Genomic DNA, 17,944 nt, shown 5'->3' on the forward strand with positions numbered 1-17,944 from the left:
GTTTTGATTAGAAACAAATCTGATGAATGCTCACTCTCACCGATGATGTGAGGGTTCCATATTCTTTTTTCCTTTGATGAACAGTCTTTCCTGCTCTTTCCAAGAGGTGTCTCCTCTGAAGCAGCAGCAACAGCGCCCTCTGCAAAGAAAAGTCTAAAAAGCTTACAGCACCTGGTATTCCCAGGCGGTCTCCCATCCAAGTACTAACCAGGCCCAACCCTGCTTAGCTTCCGAGATCGGACGAGATCGGGCGTGTTCAGGGTGGTATGGCCGTAAGCGATTAACTCCACCCACAATACCTCCTTTATACATGTGAATCATCACCATCATCAATGGTTCTTCTGTTGCTTTGCAACCATAGAATCTTGAGGTGTGGGTGGGCGGGGGGGTCAATTGTTCCAAAATCAATCTCAAGGTGCAATATTGTCATATCGTTGCAAGAAAAAAATCATTACAATTTTCAAAAATGACCTTCAGCAATATTGTCAGTGTTTCATATCCAGTTGTTTCCTTGATGCAGAGTAAACTCCCTGCTCTTTCATCGCTCTCTCCAAATAAGACAATTTGAAAATGATATGTTAATAAAACATGAATAAAGTAGTGTTTTGATTAGAAACAAATCTGATGAATGCTCACTCTCACCGATGATGTGAGGGTTCCATATTCTTTTTTCCTTTGATGAACAGTCTTTCCTGCTCTTTCCAAGAGGTGTCTCCTCTGAAGCAGCAGCAACAGCGCCCTCTGCAAAGAAAAGTCTAAAAAGCTTACAGCACCTGGTATTCCCAGGCGGTCTCCCATCCAAGTACTAACCAGGCCCAACCCTGCTTAGCTTCCGAGATCGGACGAGATCGGGCGTGTTCAGGGTGGTATGGCCGTAAGCGATTAACTCCACCCACAATACCTCCTTTATACATGTGAATCATCACCATCATCAATGGTTCTTCTGTTGCTTTGCAACCATAGCATCTTGATGTGTGGGTGGGTTGGGGGGGTCAATTGTTCCAAAATCAATCTCAAGGTGAAATTTTGTCATATCGTTGCAAGAAAAAAATCATTACAATTTTCAAAAATGACCTTCAGCAATATTGTCAGTGTTTCATATCCAGTTGTTTCCTTGATGCAGAGTAAACTCCCTGCTCTTTCATCGCTCTCTCCAAATAAGACAATTTGAAAATGATATGTTAATAAAACATGAATAAAGTAGTGTTTTGATTAGAAACAAATCTGATGAATGCTCACTCTCACCGATGATGTGAGGGTTCCATATTCTTTTTTCCTTTGATGAACAGTCTTTCCTGCTCTTTCCAAGAGGTGTCTCCTCTGAAGCAGCAGCAACAGCGCCCTCTGCAAAGAAAAGTCTAAAAAGCTTACAGCACCTGGTATTCCTAGGCGGTCTCCCATCCAAGTACTAACCAGGCCCAACCCTGCTTAGCTTCCGAGATCGGTCGTGTTCAGGGTGGTATGGCCGTAAGCTATTAACTCCACCCACAATACCTCCTTTATACATGTGAATCATCACCATCATCAATGGTTCTTCTGTTGCTTTGCAACCATAGAATCTTGAGGTGTGGGTGGGCGGGGGGGGTCAATTGTTCCAAAATCAATCTCAAGGTGCAATATTGTCATATCGTTGCAAGAAAAAAATCATTACAATTTTCAAAAATGACCTTCAGCAATATTGTCAGTGTTTCATATCCAGTTGTTTCCCTTATGAAGAGTAAACTCCCTGCTCTTTCATCGCTCTCTCCAAATAAGACGATTTGAAAATGATATGTTAATAAAACATGAATAAAGTAGTGTTTTGATTAGAAACAAATCTGATGAATGCTCACTCTCACCGATGATGTGAGGGTTCCATATTCTTTTTTCCTTTGATGAACAGTCTTTCCTGCTCTTTCCAAGAGGTGTCTCCTCTGAAGCAGCAGCAACAGCGCCCTCTGCAAAGAAAAGTCTAAAAAGCTTACAGCACCTGGTATTCCCAGGCGGTCTCCCATCCAAGTACTAACCAGGCCCGACCCTGCTTAGCTTCCGAGATCGGACGAGATCGGGCATGTTCAGGGTGGTATGGCCGTAAGCGATTAACTCCACCCACAATACCTCCTTTATACATGTGAATAATCACCATCATCAATGGTTCTTCTGTTGCTTTGCAACCATAGAATCTTGAGGTGTGGGTGGGCGGGGGGGTCAATTGTTCCAAAATCAATCTCAAGGTGCAATATTGTCATATCGTTGCAAGAAAAAAATCATTACAATTTTCAAAAATGACCTTCAGCAATATTGTCAGTGTTTCATATCCAGTTGTTTCCTTGATGCAGAGTAAACTCCCTGCTCTTTCATCGCTCTCTCCAAATAAGACAATTTGAAAATGATATGTTAATAAAACATGAATAAAGTAGTGTTTTGATTAGAAACAAATCTGATGAATGCTCACTCTCACCTTTCAGTGATGATGTGAGGGTTCCATATTCTTTTTTGTAGAATTCTGTTGGTAGACCATCCACCCCAGTACTTTTATTTTTGTTTAGGCCTTTAATTGCAGTATCTATTTCTTCTAAGGACACCGGCATGTCACACCATTGTTTGTCATTTTCTTCTAGTTTTGTGTCAATGCTATTTATTACAAGTTTATTTCTTTCACAAGTATTTGTTTCGCTTGAGAACTATTTTTTGAAAAATAAGTGTATTGCTGACAAAATGTCCTCTGGTGTTTCTACTATTTTTCCATTTTTTCGATATAAGTTTTATTCTGTTTAGTTTTTTCCATCCCTAGGAAGAAAGCATATTTCCCCCTCTCTTATATTTAGCTCTGCTTCTCACTATAACTCGTATGCATCTTTTCTTTTTCAATCTCATTTATTTGATACATTAAACATTTCACAATTATGGTCTGGATTTTTTTTTCCTAACCCTCTCTTTTTGTAGGAGTACATTTATTTCTCTCTCCTCTTTCTTTTCCTCCTGTCACGCCTGTACTTGAAAAGGACTCAGATGCAGAGGAATGACAGTTAATTCAGACTTTATTTTTCTTTTTTTTTGTGATTAACAGTTTTTATTTTCATTTTCATTATTCAACAATAACAACCCCCCCCCCTCCAAACAAAAAACAAAAAAACAAAAAACAAAACAAACAAACACCACCATCTGTGCTTATCCTTTTCTGGTTACCAACATCTACCCCTGTGCTCCTTCATGTACAACTTTTACAGTTACACTAACTACATTGATGAAGACATGATGTAAGATAAACCAAAACAAAAATAGACACAGAAAATGATTTGAGGGAAAGTCAATACAAGAAATAAATACAACAAGCACTGCATTAATGCAATATTCTGTTAACAAATAAAGAGAATAAAGTAACAATCACAAAATAAAATACATACAAAAATAAGAAGAAGCACATTTATATATTTATACACAATTAACTGAAAACTTGCGTCTCTCCACTTCATACCCCCTTTCAGGGGCCTCTTAAAGAAGTTAAGTATTTGCCCCACTTTGCTTCATATAGATCCAGTCTACCCAGTTGTCTATATGACATTTTTTCGAATGCTGCAACTCGTGCCATCTCCACAGCCCACTCTTGCAGAGAGGGCACCCCCTCCGTCTTCCATCCCCTGACAAGTATTTGTCTGCCAATCATAATACTTTTTTGGACAAAGCTTTTAATATGTTATATCCTGTCCTGTCAGAACTGAATGATCACTCAAAATAAACAATCTAGGACAAAATGGAATTTACATCTGTGTAATCTCACATAGATTATCATATAAACATTGGTCCAGAATTTTTGGACTTTGTGACATAACCATAACACATTAATCAAAGTACCTTCCTCAGACTTGCATCACCAACAATCTGATGTGGATAATAATCCTAATCTAAATAATCTGGAGGGAGTCCAATAAAAACGATGCATAATTTTAAATTGAATAAGGCGTACTCTTGCATCCCTTGAAACTCCTTAAATATTTTTACAAATTCCGATCCAATCCTCATCACTAAATCTCAAGTTCAGATCCCTTTCCCATGTCTTCTGCAGAGCTGCAATGGGCCCATTACCAAGAGTCTGAATCAACATAGAATAATAAACAGCTGCTTCATGTCCTTTTCCATAGCTCTTTAAAATTTTATCTAGGAGCTCTGCATTGTGGGGAACCGATACAGCGGACCCAAAAAAAACCCTAACATATGTCGGAGTTGCAGGTACCTAAAAAAGTGGGAAGTAGGGATGCTGAACCACCGCACCAACTCCCCAAAAGATTTTAAAGAACCATCACAATACAGATCCCCCAAAGTGACCACTCCCTTCTCCTGCCATATCTTCCAATAAATAGGAAAATTTATCAATTCGCAATTTAGGATTTAACCAGGTACTTGAAGAGATATTTAGAAAAGGATCAAATTTAAATATTTGAGCAACTCTAGTCCAAATTAATTTAAGATGAGCATGTATTGGATGTGTTTTTGCTTTTATACTTAATTTAGTAGACAGGACTTGCATGGGTGACAGAGGGGCCACTACAGCTTGTTCCAGACAGTACCACGGAGGGGCTCTTTCAGGAGGGAGAGACCAGTGGGCCAGGTGCCTTAAATTAAAAGCATTATAGTAAAATAACATGTTTGATAGCCCTAAGCCTCCTTTATCAGCTGGTCTTTGTAGCTTGCTGTGGCTCAAACAGGGGCGTTTACCGTTCCAAAGAAATATCTTGGATATTCTGTCGAACCTTTTAAAATAATAGTGGGGAATTTCTAAGGGGAGGGACTGGATAATATAATTACGTTTGGGAACACAGTTCATTTTCAAAACATTAACTTTACCTGCCATGGACAGATTAAGAGTTGCCCATCTTTCAACATCACAAGAAATGTTTTGTAATAATGGGTCAAAATTGACTTTGACCACATCTTTCAGGTGTCTAGAAAAACATATATACCCAAATACATGATACCTTGCTGAGGCCACTGAAATGCACCTGGGTGGAAGGCCGTGGAGGGGCAATAAGCTGTTAAGGGGAGTGCCTTGGACCAGTTTACCCTGCATCCGGAGAATTTTGAAAATAAGTCTATAATTCCAAGAAGACACGGTACAGATCTCAGTAATAAGATGTCATAAGATGCCCACCTGCAATGACCCCTGGAAAATCAGTCACCCCACGTATGGCTGCTGCCAGAGGCTCAATAGCTAAGCAGAAGAGCAAAGGGGATAGGGGTTATCCCTGTCTGGTTCCTCTCCCCAACATAAAATAATCTGAGACAAGCCCATTGGTCTGCACTGCTGCTTCTGGGTGCTTATATAATACATGAATCCATCTTATAAAGGTACTACCAAATCCAAACTCTTCTAAAATTTTGAATAAATACCTCCATTCGACCATATCAAACGCCTTTTCGGCGTCTGGAGAGATTGCAGCAACCGGGGACTGGGTGTCAGCTACCGACCACATGACCTCAATAAGGCGTCTAATATTATCTGAGGAGCTCCGACCCCGTATGAATCCCACTTGGTCAGTATGAATCAATGATGTAATTACACTGTCTAATCGCTTTGCTAAAATTTTTGAAATGATCTTAACATCAATTTGCATTAATGAAATAGGACGGTAATTTTTGCATTCATCCAAATCTTTCCCTTTCTTAGGAACTAGACTAATAAGGGCCTGTCTCATTTTCTTATGATATGACGTGCGTTGGATAATACGTCCCCTAATCACAGCCTTTAGGGCCTCCCACGCGACACCTGCTGATGATACAGACTGCCAATTAATCTCCAAATAATTATTGAGTTCTGTCCTTAGCCACTCAACATTTACTGAGTCCTGCAGAAGGGACGAGTTTAAACGCCATCTGTAAGACTTTCTTCTCTCGCTCTGGGGTAATAGGTCCAAGCCGACCCAAGCATGGTCAGAGATAAGAATATTCCCTATTTCACAACCCATAGCAGAAGAGGTGAGTGCTTTGGATATTAGGAAAACATCTATTCGGCTATAGGTCTTATGTACTGCTGAAAGAAAAGTGTAATCCCTACCCGAGGGGTTCATGATCCTCCAAATATCTATTAGTCCGAAAGATTTCCAAATTCTCTGTAATGTTATAGCAGCCCTTGGTACTTTATGCAACACTGCCCCGCTGTGGTCGAGAGCTGGATCCATTAATAGATTAACCCCCCCTCAAAACAACAGCATGATTCCCAGCGGTTTGTAATTTCCTTTCAAGATCAGTAAAAAAAATGTGATCATCCAGGTTAGGTGCATATATGTTAGCCAAGATCATCTTCTGAGACTGTATTTCAGCCAGTACAATAATCATCCGTCCCGAATTATCCTTAATTTGCTTGAGACATTTAAACTGTAAATGTTTACTTACTAAAGTTATAACACCCTTGCTCTTGCTAGAGCCTATGCTGTAAAAAACATGTCCAGCCCATCCTGCACAAAGTTTCTCAGACTCCTCCTTTGACATGTGCGTTTCTTGAAGAAACACCACGTCATATTTTTTGTTCTTGAGCATCGTCATGACCTTTTTTCTCTTAACAGGGTTCCCCAGCCCATTTACATTCCAAGTGGCGAGACGCATTAAACCTATTTGTGAGGACATGCCTGTCCACACATTAATAAAATAACCATTTATCAAAAGCAATATCAACCTGAACTTTGCACATTTCAACCCCCACAGAAGTCCCTCCAACGAAGGTCCGACGGTCCGTGTCTGGTCCGCGAGACTCCACTCATCGTGACCCCTTACGCGTCGCTGCCGTGGCAATGAGTCTACACCAGTGCCTTTAATTGAACATTTGGGTGCGTGGGATGAGAATGAGACCAAATCCGTCGTTCAGTACTTACTGCATAGCGTCTATGAAAGCCATGGCTTTCAAGGGACAATCAAACGCACTCTCACCCTCGCCGGTCTCGATTCTCAGCTTAGCCGGGAACAGCATCCTGAAGCGCACCTAACGTTCATGCAGCTTTTTCTTGCATTCCTTGAACTTGTCGCGCTTCATCTGGGTAGCTTTGGAGTAGTCGGGGAAAAGCATAATTGTGGTGTTTCCCCAGCTCAGCTTGCCCTTGTTCCTCGGTGCGCGCAGCACCGCATCCGGTCCGACGATCTCAGAAACCTGACCAGTATTGGTCTGGGTCTGTCACCTGGTGCGGGTCGCTGGCCAGTAATCCGATGTGCCCATTCAATCTCTTGTCTCCCTTCTATGTTCAGCAAATTTGGCAGCAGCTCCTCCAAAAATGTCACCACATCTCCTCCCTCTTTGCCCTCCGGAAAGCCGACAAAGCGAACATTATTGCGTCGCAAGCGGTCCTCCATGTCTTGTAGTTTATCCCATATCTGTCCGACATCTGACTTGCTAGCTGGCGGGTTAGCTTGCCATTCCTGCTCAGTCATTTCCAATGACTCCACTCGCTTCTCCATGTCGTCCATTCTTGTAATTAGGGATGACAGTTTGGTCTCTACCGACGCGGTGGTGTGACGTATTTCTGCCAGCCCCCCCAGATCTTCAGATATTTGTGTTAGTGCTGAGTAAATGTTACTGATATCCTGAGCTATATCGTTAGCTTGTTGCTGGTCGGGTTCGTTAGCTTCTTGGTCTTGCATCATGGCGTCAGCCCCGTGTGATCGTAGATGTCTTTTAATATCTCCACAAGCCAAGGTCTTAACCAGTTTCAACATTTTTTTTTCTTTTTTTTGCACCCTCTTAACAAATAGCAAATATACTGGGTGCTACTATCTCTGGTGTAAATATTTTAAAGGATAAAGGCAGCGATGCAGTGCAGAGCTACCTACTCCGTGGCTTTTTCTCGCATCGCGTCACGTGACTCCAGACTTTATTTTTCTTTATATTTTTCAACCCCTCAAACAGAGTGACCAAAATAAAAGGCTATGAAAAATTAGCTATCCGGTCCATGAAGAAATATCCCAAAATAAACAGGAAGATAATTCTTCCAATAACACAAACCCACTCCGTGAAGGAGGGAAAAAACACACAAAAAAACCAAAGAGAAATGTATGAACAGAAAATCACTCCATTAGGAGGAAAACAAACTCGGTTCAAAAAAGACCAAATGAAAACGCAGTCCTAAAAATCAGAGGCTCCACTACTCACTATAAAATTCTTAAATAGAACAAAAAATCACATGCGACGAGCAAAGCTGAGATATAACATGGACTATGGCGACTGGCTGGGTGCATGGCAGAAACGATACACTCAGGCACAAGACAAAGGGAGACGCAGACTATAAAACACATGAAGGTAATGAGGAACAGGTGGACACAATCAGACAATCAGAGCGGTGACACATGAGGAAGGGCAAGTGACCTGAAACGAGAGGAGAGTTCATTTTCAAAATAAAACAGGAAGTCACTCGACAAAAACCCAGAACAAGACAAACCTCACCGCGGTGTGACACCTCCCAGCTTTTGGTTTTGCTGTAATTAATACATGCTTTTTTAATTCTATTTTTCACGTCTTCCCAATATTCACACACATCATATATAAACATTAGGTCATTTTTAATGTTCTTTAGGAATTTTTCTATTTTCTTTTTAAATACTGTGTCATCTAGGAGGCTGGAGTTGAGGCACCAAATCCCTCCTCCATTCTTATCAACTAACCTCCGACACACAGGTGCATATATGCATGATCACTCCATGCGTTGAATCCAAATTTGAAAAATGTTATTTCTTAGAAAGTGTTAGACGCGATTAGGCATAAGTCTACTCTGGATTGTGTTGTGGTGAAAACTAAGTTAAAAAAACTGGTCCAAAAGTCAAAAAATTCAGTCAAATGAAAAGCAGGAGAAGTCAACTTAAAAGCAGCAGAGTTTTATTGTCGACAAGAAAACCCAAGAGCATTCAGCAGCGAGCCGGAGCCACACCAGAGAAAAACTCTGACTATCAGTGGTGTTGCGCTGCTTTATCTATCCTTAAGGGCCACACCTGTTACTAATCTGACTGGTCTATCATTACATCTATCATTTATGGTCTGACATCGTGATCTAATCTTAATGGTTACAGAGGAGGGTCTAACATTGCGACCTTCTTCCTGGAAAGTCTCCAAGCACCGGGGTTACTTTGGTACGTTGGACTTGAGTTTACCCCTGGAAAGCCTCCAAACACCTGGGTTGCTTTTTGGCCTTGGAGCTGGGACTTTCCTTCTGGAGAGCCCCTACCGTACCATAAGGAGTCACTTTTACTTTTTCACAGTTTTTCTTACTCTTGACACCATTATATCTGTCCAAACCATTTACTATTTTTTTACAAGATATTTGTCTCTGATTTGACACCATTATATTTTATTTTTTCAGACTGCCCTTTTTAAAAAAAAACAATATCATTTCTTCACACAAGTTATACATACAATACATACTGATTGTTACACATAGAGTATATTGTTTGATTCGTTCATAATATCTGTCTTAAACTTATTGTAATCATCAGCAATTTATGTTATATTCACTCCTCAGTTTGCAGTGCAGATTAAAGGTACATAGTGACATTCATACAGTGGTATGAAAAAGTTTGGGCACCCCTGATCATTTTCAAGATTTTCCTTTATGTATCATTGGTTGTACGGAACAGCAATTTCAATTAAATATATCATATAGCTGACAAACACAGTGATATTCAAGAAGTGAAATGAAGTTTATAGGATTTACAGAAAGTGTGCAATAATTACTTAAACAAAAGTAGGCAGGTGCATAAATTTGGGCACCCTTGTTGTTTTATTGATTTGAATACCTTTAGCACTAATTATTGGAACACAAAATTTGTTTGGTAAGCTCATTGACCCTTGACCTACATACACAGGTGAAGCCAATCGTGAGAAAGGGTATTTAAGGTGGCCAGTTGCAAGTTGTTCTCCCCTTTGCATCTCCTCTGAAGACTGGCAACATGGGAGCCTCAAAACAACTGTCAAATGACCTGAAAACAAAGATTGTTCAACATCATGGTTTAGGGGAAGGATACAAAAAGCTAGCTCAGAGATTTCCGCTGTCAGTTTCCACTGTGATGAACATAGTGAGGAAATGGAAGACCACAGGCACAGTTCTAGTTAAGGCCCGTAGTGGCAGGCCAAGAAAAATCTCAGATAAGCAGGGGCGAAGGATGGTGAGAACAGTCAAACTCAACCCACAGACCAGCTCCAAAGACCTACAGCATGATCTTGCTGCAGATGGTGTCACTGTGCATCGTTCAACTATTCAGCGCACTTTGCACAAGGAGATGCTGTATGGGAGAGTAATGCGGCAGAAGCCTTTTCTGCGCCCATGCCACAAAAAGAGTCGCTTGAGGTATGCTAAAGCACATTTGGACAAGCCAGCTTCATTTTGGAATAAGGTGCTGTGGACTGATGAAACTAAAATTGAGTTATTTGGACATAACAAGGGGCGGTATGCATGGCGGAAGAAGAACACAGCATTCCAAGACAAACACTTGCTACCCACAGTTAAATTTGGTGGTGGTTCCATCATGCTGTGGGGCTGTGTGGCCAGTGCAGGTACTGGCAATCTTGTTCAAGTTGAAGGTCGCATGGATTCCAGTCAGTATCAGCAAATTCTTGCCAACAATGTTCAAGAATCAGTGACAAAGTTAAAGTTGCACCGGGGCTGGATACTTCAACAAGACAACGACCCAAAACACAGCTCAAATTCTACCAAAGCATTCATGCAGAGGAACAAGTACAATGTTCTGGAATGGCCATCTCAGTCCCCAGACCTGAATATCATTGAAAATCTGTGGTCTGTTTTAAAGCGGGCTGTCCATGCTCAGAAACCATCAAACCTGACTGAACTGGAGATATTTTGTAAAGAAGAATGGTCAAAAATACCTTCAACCAGAATCCAGATCCTCGTTTGAAGCTATAGGAAGCGTTTAGAGGCTGTTATTTCTGCACAAGGAGGATCTACTAAATATTGATGCAATTTTTCTGTTGGGGTGCCCAAATTTATGCACCTGCCTACTTTTGTTTAAGTAATTATTGCACACTTTCTGTAAATCCTATGAACTTCATTTCACTTCTTAAATATCACTGTGTTTGTCTGCTATATGATATATTTAATTAAAATTGCTGTTCCGAACAACCAATGATACATAAAGGAAAATCTTGAAAATGATCAGGGGTGCCCAAACTTTTTTTTTTTTTTTCATTTTAACAATATATATATATTTTTCCCACTTTAACAAGCAAAGGATGGATACATAGTATGGTCTACAGGAATTAAAAGCAAAACAGGCAAACAAACAAAACAAAACAACAACAAAAAAACAAAATAAAAAAACAACCATCAGCTCAGATCTATATAAATAATACTTGGGGTTACAGACATGTACGGTATGAGCAATCAAGAAAATCCCTGCAACATTATATTAGAAACACCAGGCTCTACATGGTTCAAATAGGGTTCCCAGACTTTATAGAATTGGTCTGTTTTTAAATGTAATATGCATGTAAGGTACTCTAATGACACTAGATCAAACACTACTCCCTGCCTGCCTTGAACAGTTGGTACTCTTTCATTGATCCATTGTAACAAAATATTCTTCCTCGCTGCATAAGTAAGAATACAATACAGCCTCTTATTATGTTTTGATGTTAAACGTTGATTTGGGAGGCCCAGTATAAGAGACCCAGGGTCCATCTCCAGTTTTAAAACAAATATCTTCTCCATTTCAGATAATACATTGGACCAATACATTTGCAGTTTCCGACATGACCAAAAACAATGAGTTAGGGTACCAGTTTCCATCTTGCATTTAAGGCACATGGGTGAGAGAGTAGGATTGAAATAATGTCTGCGGGGGATATGTGCATTCTCGGTATAATTTTTAATTGTATTGCTTGGGCACGATTGCAAACTGAAATTGATTTAGCATATCTCCAGACATCCTTCCATTCTTCATCATCAATTATAATATTTAGCTCCTTCTCCCATGTGCCTTTAAACTTCTGCAACCTATTCAGGGTCGTGAGATACATTACTTACATTACATACTTTATTAAATTTACGGATACCTCTCTACCTGTTAAAAATAATAATTTCTCAACCAGAGAGCTTTCATGGTTCTCAACTAACGTAGAACTGTGCAAGACATAGTGCCTTATCTGCAAATACCGAAAGAAGGCACGTCTGGGGATAGAATATTTCTCTATCATTTGTTCAAATGTCATAACTGCATTACCAGAGAGTAGGTCCTTCAATCTATGAACGCCATTAACTCTCCACTGTTCAAAACCAGTATCAACCATCCCAGGCTGGAAATCGGGATTATTCACAATAGGGGTGAAAACAGATGTGAACTTTGACCTTCCCTCAAGTCGACACACTAATCGCCAGGCCTTAATTGTATCAAGTGTAACCGGATTATTGCAACTCAGTCTGATATTTTTAAATTTCTTAAAAAGTAGTAAGTCCCTTAGTGGATACTTTGAAAGGGAAGCTTCAACACCCAACCAAATAAGAGTTTGAGTTGCTTACGACCCAGTCATAAACATACCTCATGTGAGTACATAGCTGATATGTTCTGATATTTGGTAAATCTAGACCCCCTACAGAGCTCGGCAGCCATCTTAAGTTTTGGTCTGCACTTGCTCCATATAAAAGAACTTAGCCAGCCATTCAGGTCTTTTATCAGCCTATTTGAAAATATGACCGGAATCATTTGGATTGGATATAACAATTGAGGTAATACATTCATTTTAACCAAGGATATACGTCCTGGCCAGGAGACAGGCAAAGAGTTCCATCGCTCCAAATCCTGCCTCACCTTCTCGAACAAGGGAACAAAATTGGCTTTATACATTTGTTTAAATTTAGGAGTTATGAATACACCTAAATATACAAAACCTGCAGGAGACAACTTAAAGGGAAAAGAAGTCAAAGCAGCTGGTATTGAATTGAGGCTCCCAAGTGGCATGGCTTCAGACTTGTTCAAATTAATTTTATATCCAGAAAATTTGCTAAATAGATCAATAATGTTAAGTAGAGCTGGTATTGATGTCTCCGGATGGATATAAATACCAAAACATCATCTGCATACAGACTTATCTTGTGCTCATAATCAACTAGCAAACCCTGTATAGCAGGTACCATCCTTATGGCCTCCGCTAACGGTTCAATGGCAATGGCAAATAAGAGGGGTGACAGGGAGCAGCCTTGCCTCGTTCCTCTATACAAAGGAAAACTGTCTGATTTAAGCCCATTAGTCAAAATAGCAGCCTGAGGACTATCATACAGAATTTTGACCCACCTAACGAAATTATGCCCAAGACCAAATTTGTTTAAAGCATAAAATAAATAAGCCCATTCTACTCGGTCAAAGGCTTTCTCAGCATCTAGAGAAAGCACTAGACCATCAATATCTATTTGCTGGAAAGCCTGAATTATATTGAGAAGGCGCCTGACATTGTTACAGTAGTTACGACCTTTTATAAAACCTGTTTGATCTTCTTTTATAATTTTAGGCAGGAGGTCTTCAAGCCGAGTAGCTAGGATTTTTGAAAGTTTCTTCCGGTCCACATTAAGAAGAGCTATCGGTCTATAAGAGGAACAGGACTCCACGCACTTCCCCTTTTTCAGTATGAGAGAAATATTTGCTTCTCTTAGAGACTGAGGTAATGTATTATGCAAAAAAGAATAATTAAACATGTCAAGTAATGGGTTTACTAATAAATCACCAAATTCTTTATAGAACTCACTACCAAACCCATCAGGTTCAGGGGCTTTTCCGTTTTGTAAGGTTTTTATAGCATTCAATACTTCCTCTCTGAATATGGGAGTGTTAAGATTGGTTTGCTGCTCAGTAGATATAGTAGGCAAGCTAAGCTGGGAAAAGAAATTCTCCATTAAGTCAAGTGCGTCACATAGTTGTTCAGATGCATACAGTCTACAATAAAATTCTTTGAAGGTCTCATTTATGAACTTATTATCATATATGCAATTGTTGTGAGCGTCACAAATGGCTGCAATAGATTGTGATTCAGATCTTCTTTTGGTAAGGTACCCTAAATACTTTCCGGGTTTATTCCCATGTTCATAAAATCTTTGTCTAGTAAATTTAAGTTTGGTCTCTTCATCTTGCGTAAGGAGGTTACCTAAGGTTGATCTAACTGCAGATATATCTCGCCACAAAGCAGGTTGTGGAGAGTTAACATAGGTTCTTTCTTTTGTTTTAAGTTCAGTCATTAAAAAATTTTGGTCCTCAGTTTTTCCCGCCGTGTGCTGGCTGAAAATGAAATAATAATCCCTCTAGTTTATGCCTTGATAGTTTTCCACAGGAGGGCAGGGTTATCTGTTGACTGAGAGTTAATAGACAGAAAGTATCTAAACTCAGTATTGAAATAGGATACGAAGGTATGATCCTTTAAAATAGAAGTAGTCAGTCTCCAGTATTTTACTCTGTTTCCTATACCCTTAAAAGAGAGAGATCCAGCACTACATTGGCATGATCTGAGATGACATTACTGCCTATTGCACAAGATAAAAATGAATGTAAGGAGAGCCCAGGAAAAAAAAAAATCGATCCTAGTATGACATTTATTGGGTGCAGAAAAGAAAGTGTCCTCTTTACCCAGAGGATGAATTGTCCTCCTCCATACATCAACAAATTCTAAATCTTCACATATAGAATTGAGTGATTTAGCTTGTGAAGAAAGAGGCGAAACTTTGTGTGGGAGTTTGTCAATAAGGGGATTCAGTATACAATTAAAATCTCCACCCACTATGGAAATATCTGACTGAATCTCCGAGAAATCCAGGAATACTTTAGTTATAAAATCTGATGGGTGAGCAGGGGGGTAATAAATATTCAGTATGGAAATAACTGTACCTTGTAGGACCCCCTTGATTATAACATACCTACCACTTTTGTCTTTAACACATTCTATCAATGAAAAAGGAAGATTCTTTCTCACAAGAATTGCCACCCCTCTACTTCTTGAGGTAAATGAGGAGAAAAATACCTGCTCAACTATACCCTTCCTGCTTTCAGATGTTCTACATCGTCCAAATGTGTTTCCTGTAAAAGTGCAATATCAATGTTTTCTTTTTTCAGAAAGGTGAGTATTTTCCTTCTTTTAATTGGACTATGTATCCCTCTTACATTCCATGTACACAAGCGTAGTTTATTACCTGCCATACCGTTTAAGCAAACCCTCTATATAGATATATGACTCTCTGAAAGCAAAAATCTGAAACCGCTTATTACAGTAAAAACAGTCACTGAGCTGGGAGAAAAACAAATCTGAACAGGAACTATTATACAAAAACAAAAAAACCCAAATACAATGGGGGCTATCCCTGTTACCTAACCTGCAGGGCCCTTTGAACCTCTTCCCCACCATTCCCTCTGTACAAGCCTCATAATAAAAAAGAAAAAGAAACAGATCTGTCAATAATAAATGAATGAGGCTGCACCCTGTTCTCTCCTGACCTTCACACATAGAATAAACAATCAGAACATACTCACGTAATGTGTATGGATGAAATCAGATAACATGGAGCTATAGGCTAGCTAACAGACATATCACTGGGAAGCAGTGTCCTCACGTCTCTGTTCCAGTGAGTTTAGGAGTGCAGCGGCTTCCTTCGGGGTGTTGAATCTCTTCTGCGTCCCGTTTACTGTCACCTTCAGAGTAGCTGGGTAGAGTAACTCGTAGTCCATGTTCATTTTCCTCAGCGCCTTTATGTCATCAAAAGCCTTTCGTCTCCGGACCACCTCAGCTGAATAGTCATTAAAGAAGGAGACTCTGGGTCCCGTGGCGGCAGAGTCATCCTGGTTAGACCGGCGGGGTCCGAGCCGACGAGCTGCCTCCATCACGCGCTGTTTATCGGTAAAGTTATGAAACTTCACTATCAGCGGCCCGGGACGTTGACTGGTGCCGTGCTTGGGTGCTAAGGACTGGTGTGCCCGATCAAGCTTCAGCTGTCCTGCTTTTGTATCCATACGGAGGTACTCAGGGAGCTCAGAAGGCTTGAATTTCACTGAATCCAAGCCTTCTGAGCCTTCGGGCACGCCAACTACACGTACATTGCACCTACGCCCTCGGTTGTCAATATCATCTATGTGCTCCCACATATCATGCACTTGCTTCTCAAGATGCGCTAACTTCGCCTCCGATGATGTCGTTGTGGCCTCCACATCAGCAATCCATTTCTCCGACGCCATCTTGTTCCCCCGAATAGAATGCGTTTAATGTCATCACACAATGAAGCATGGCGAAATTATAGCAGCTACCACTGAAATGTGCATTTTCATTTCATTTTTCAGCAACAACGACACTAAACAGCTGAACACAACACAATCACAGATAACAGTGACAACAGTGAACAACACAGAACTATCAGTCCGTTACAATACATTTTGGCACTATTTTGAGTTAGGTGGTCTGTGAGTGTTTTTTTATGGGTTAAGTGGTCCTTAGTCTGAAAAAGTTTGAGAAACACTGATATAGGTTCATGTCTCTCTCTCTCAATATGTATATCAAATGCTTTTTTGGAACCATCTTTCATATTCACTGTTTACAACAACAAAAGAGTGAAATCAGTGTTCGACTGTTCCTTACAAAAAAAGATGTTGCAACATATTGAGCATGTGTAGAATGAATGGTAGCACATGTGGTGATCACATGGGTTTCACATGGGTATTGTCACACCACAGTAAAATCAAGTTTAGTTTTTGTCCTGTCTCCATGTTTGTATTGTGACTTCCTGTTTTATTTTGAAAAAGTAACCTTCCTCTTGTTTCAGGTCACTTGCCCTTCCTCATGTGCCTCGGTCTGATTGTCTTCCCTGATCCTGATTATACTCACCTGTTTCCCATTACCTCCATGTGTGCTTATAGTCTGCGTGTCCCCTTGGTCCTGTGCCAGTGTGTCTTGTCCTATTGCATCACCAGCCTTTTTGTCTCGAGTAAGATCCATAGTCACAGTCGGTTGCCTCGTTAAGAGTGTTTTTTGTTGGCCTTTTGCCTCATAGTTTTCATAGCTTCTATGTTTAGCATAGTTTAGTTTATCATTAGATCTTGTCCCTCTTCAGAGGTGATTTTTGTTTATATATATTAGAAGTGTTGTAGGAGTTTTATTTCAGTATAGGTTGATAGTTTTTTCCCTCTTAGGAGGAGATTTACTTTCTTGTAACTAATTATAGCTGATCCCTCATTGTAGGAGTTTTTGTTTAAGTTAATGTTGGTAATTTATTCCCTCTCAGGAGGAGATTTGATTTGTAACTCATTTTCATAGCTCCCACATAGCCCTCTTCAGAGTAGATCTTAGTTAAGTGTTGTTTTCTTTTTTCCCTTATCCCCTCTCGGAAGGTAGGATTTTTATTTGTAAGTTTTGTAATCATTCCCTCTTTTTTGAGGCACCCTCTGTTCTCCAGTTTATTGTATTTGTTTGACAAATAAACACCCAAGCTTAATCAGCTCTCTCCTAACTCTGCGTTCGAGTCCTTCCTCCAAGTATTTCATATATGGTCACTGTGACCTTTGACCACTGAAATCTGATCAGCTGATCCCAGCTGAGAGACAAGTGGTCCAAAATTGAAGGAAATCCCTCCAGTTGTTTTTGAGATCACATTCAAGAGGCCACAAGAGTGAACTTGAGTGTGTTGAGCGGAGTGTCTTGCGGTGGAGATTCAAACTCTCAGATAACAGAATTATCTTTAGCCTCCTCTAGGCATATTTAATCAATCAGACAGGGAGATGCAATGAGCTGCCGCTCAGTTTCACAACACAACCGGAACAGATACATAGGTAGTGACATCATGTCCATGACGCATCATGAACATTACCCTCTGCAGGACACAATGAGTAAGGACGCATACACATATCACATTTAACACCCCCACTCGACCTTTGCTTATTGTGATACACTCAGTGGTAGAAAATAAACAAAAATATTCTCCCTTTGGTCTTCAGTGCAAAAGTAAATAAAAACATATTG

The 17,944-nt window shown here is 40.1% G+C and overlaps 3 non-coding genes and 1 pseudogene across 3 annotated transcripts; all 4 read right to left on the reverse strand.

Annotated features, from left to right (window-relative positions):
- Positions 1-159: 159 nt before the first annotated feature.
- On the reverse strand, positions 160-278 carry LOC138410073 (5S ribosomal RNA). The gene has a single exon (XR_011242869.1). It is a non-coding gene; the product is annotated as a 5S ribosomal RNA (ribosomal RNA).
- Positions 279-761: 483 nt separating this feature from the next.
- Positions 762-880, reverse strand: LOC138410084 (5S ribosomal RNA). Its single transcript, XR_011242880.1, has one exon. It is a non-coding gene; the product is annotated as a 5S ribosomal RNA (ribosomal RNA).
- A 484-nt stretch (positions 881-1,364) lies between these two features.
- Positions 1,365-1,473, reverse strand: LOC138409739 (5S ribosomal RNA; annotated as a pseudogene).
- A 484-nt stretch (positions 1,474-1,957) lies between these two features.
- On the reverse strand, positions 1,958-2,076 carry LOC138408149 (5S ribosomal RNA). Its single transcript, XR_011241467.1, has one exon. It is a non-coding gene; the product is annotated as a 5S ribosomal RNA (ribosomal RNA).
- Between the last annotated feature and the right edge of the window lie 15,868 nt (positions 2,077-17,944).

This window comes from Paralichthys olivaceus, chromosome 5 (assembly GCF_024713975.1).
Source record: "Paralichthys olivaceus isolate ysfri-2021 chromosome 5, ASM2471397v2, whole genome shotgun sequence".
Classification (NCBI taxonomy): Eukaryota; Metazoa; Chordata; class Actinopteri; order Pleuronectiformes; family Paralichthyidae; genus Paralichthys; species Paralichthys olivaceus.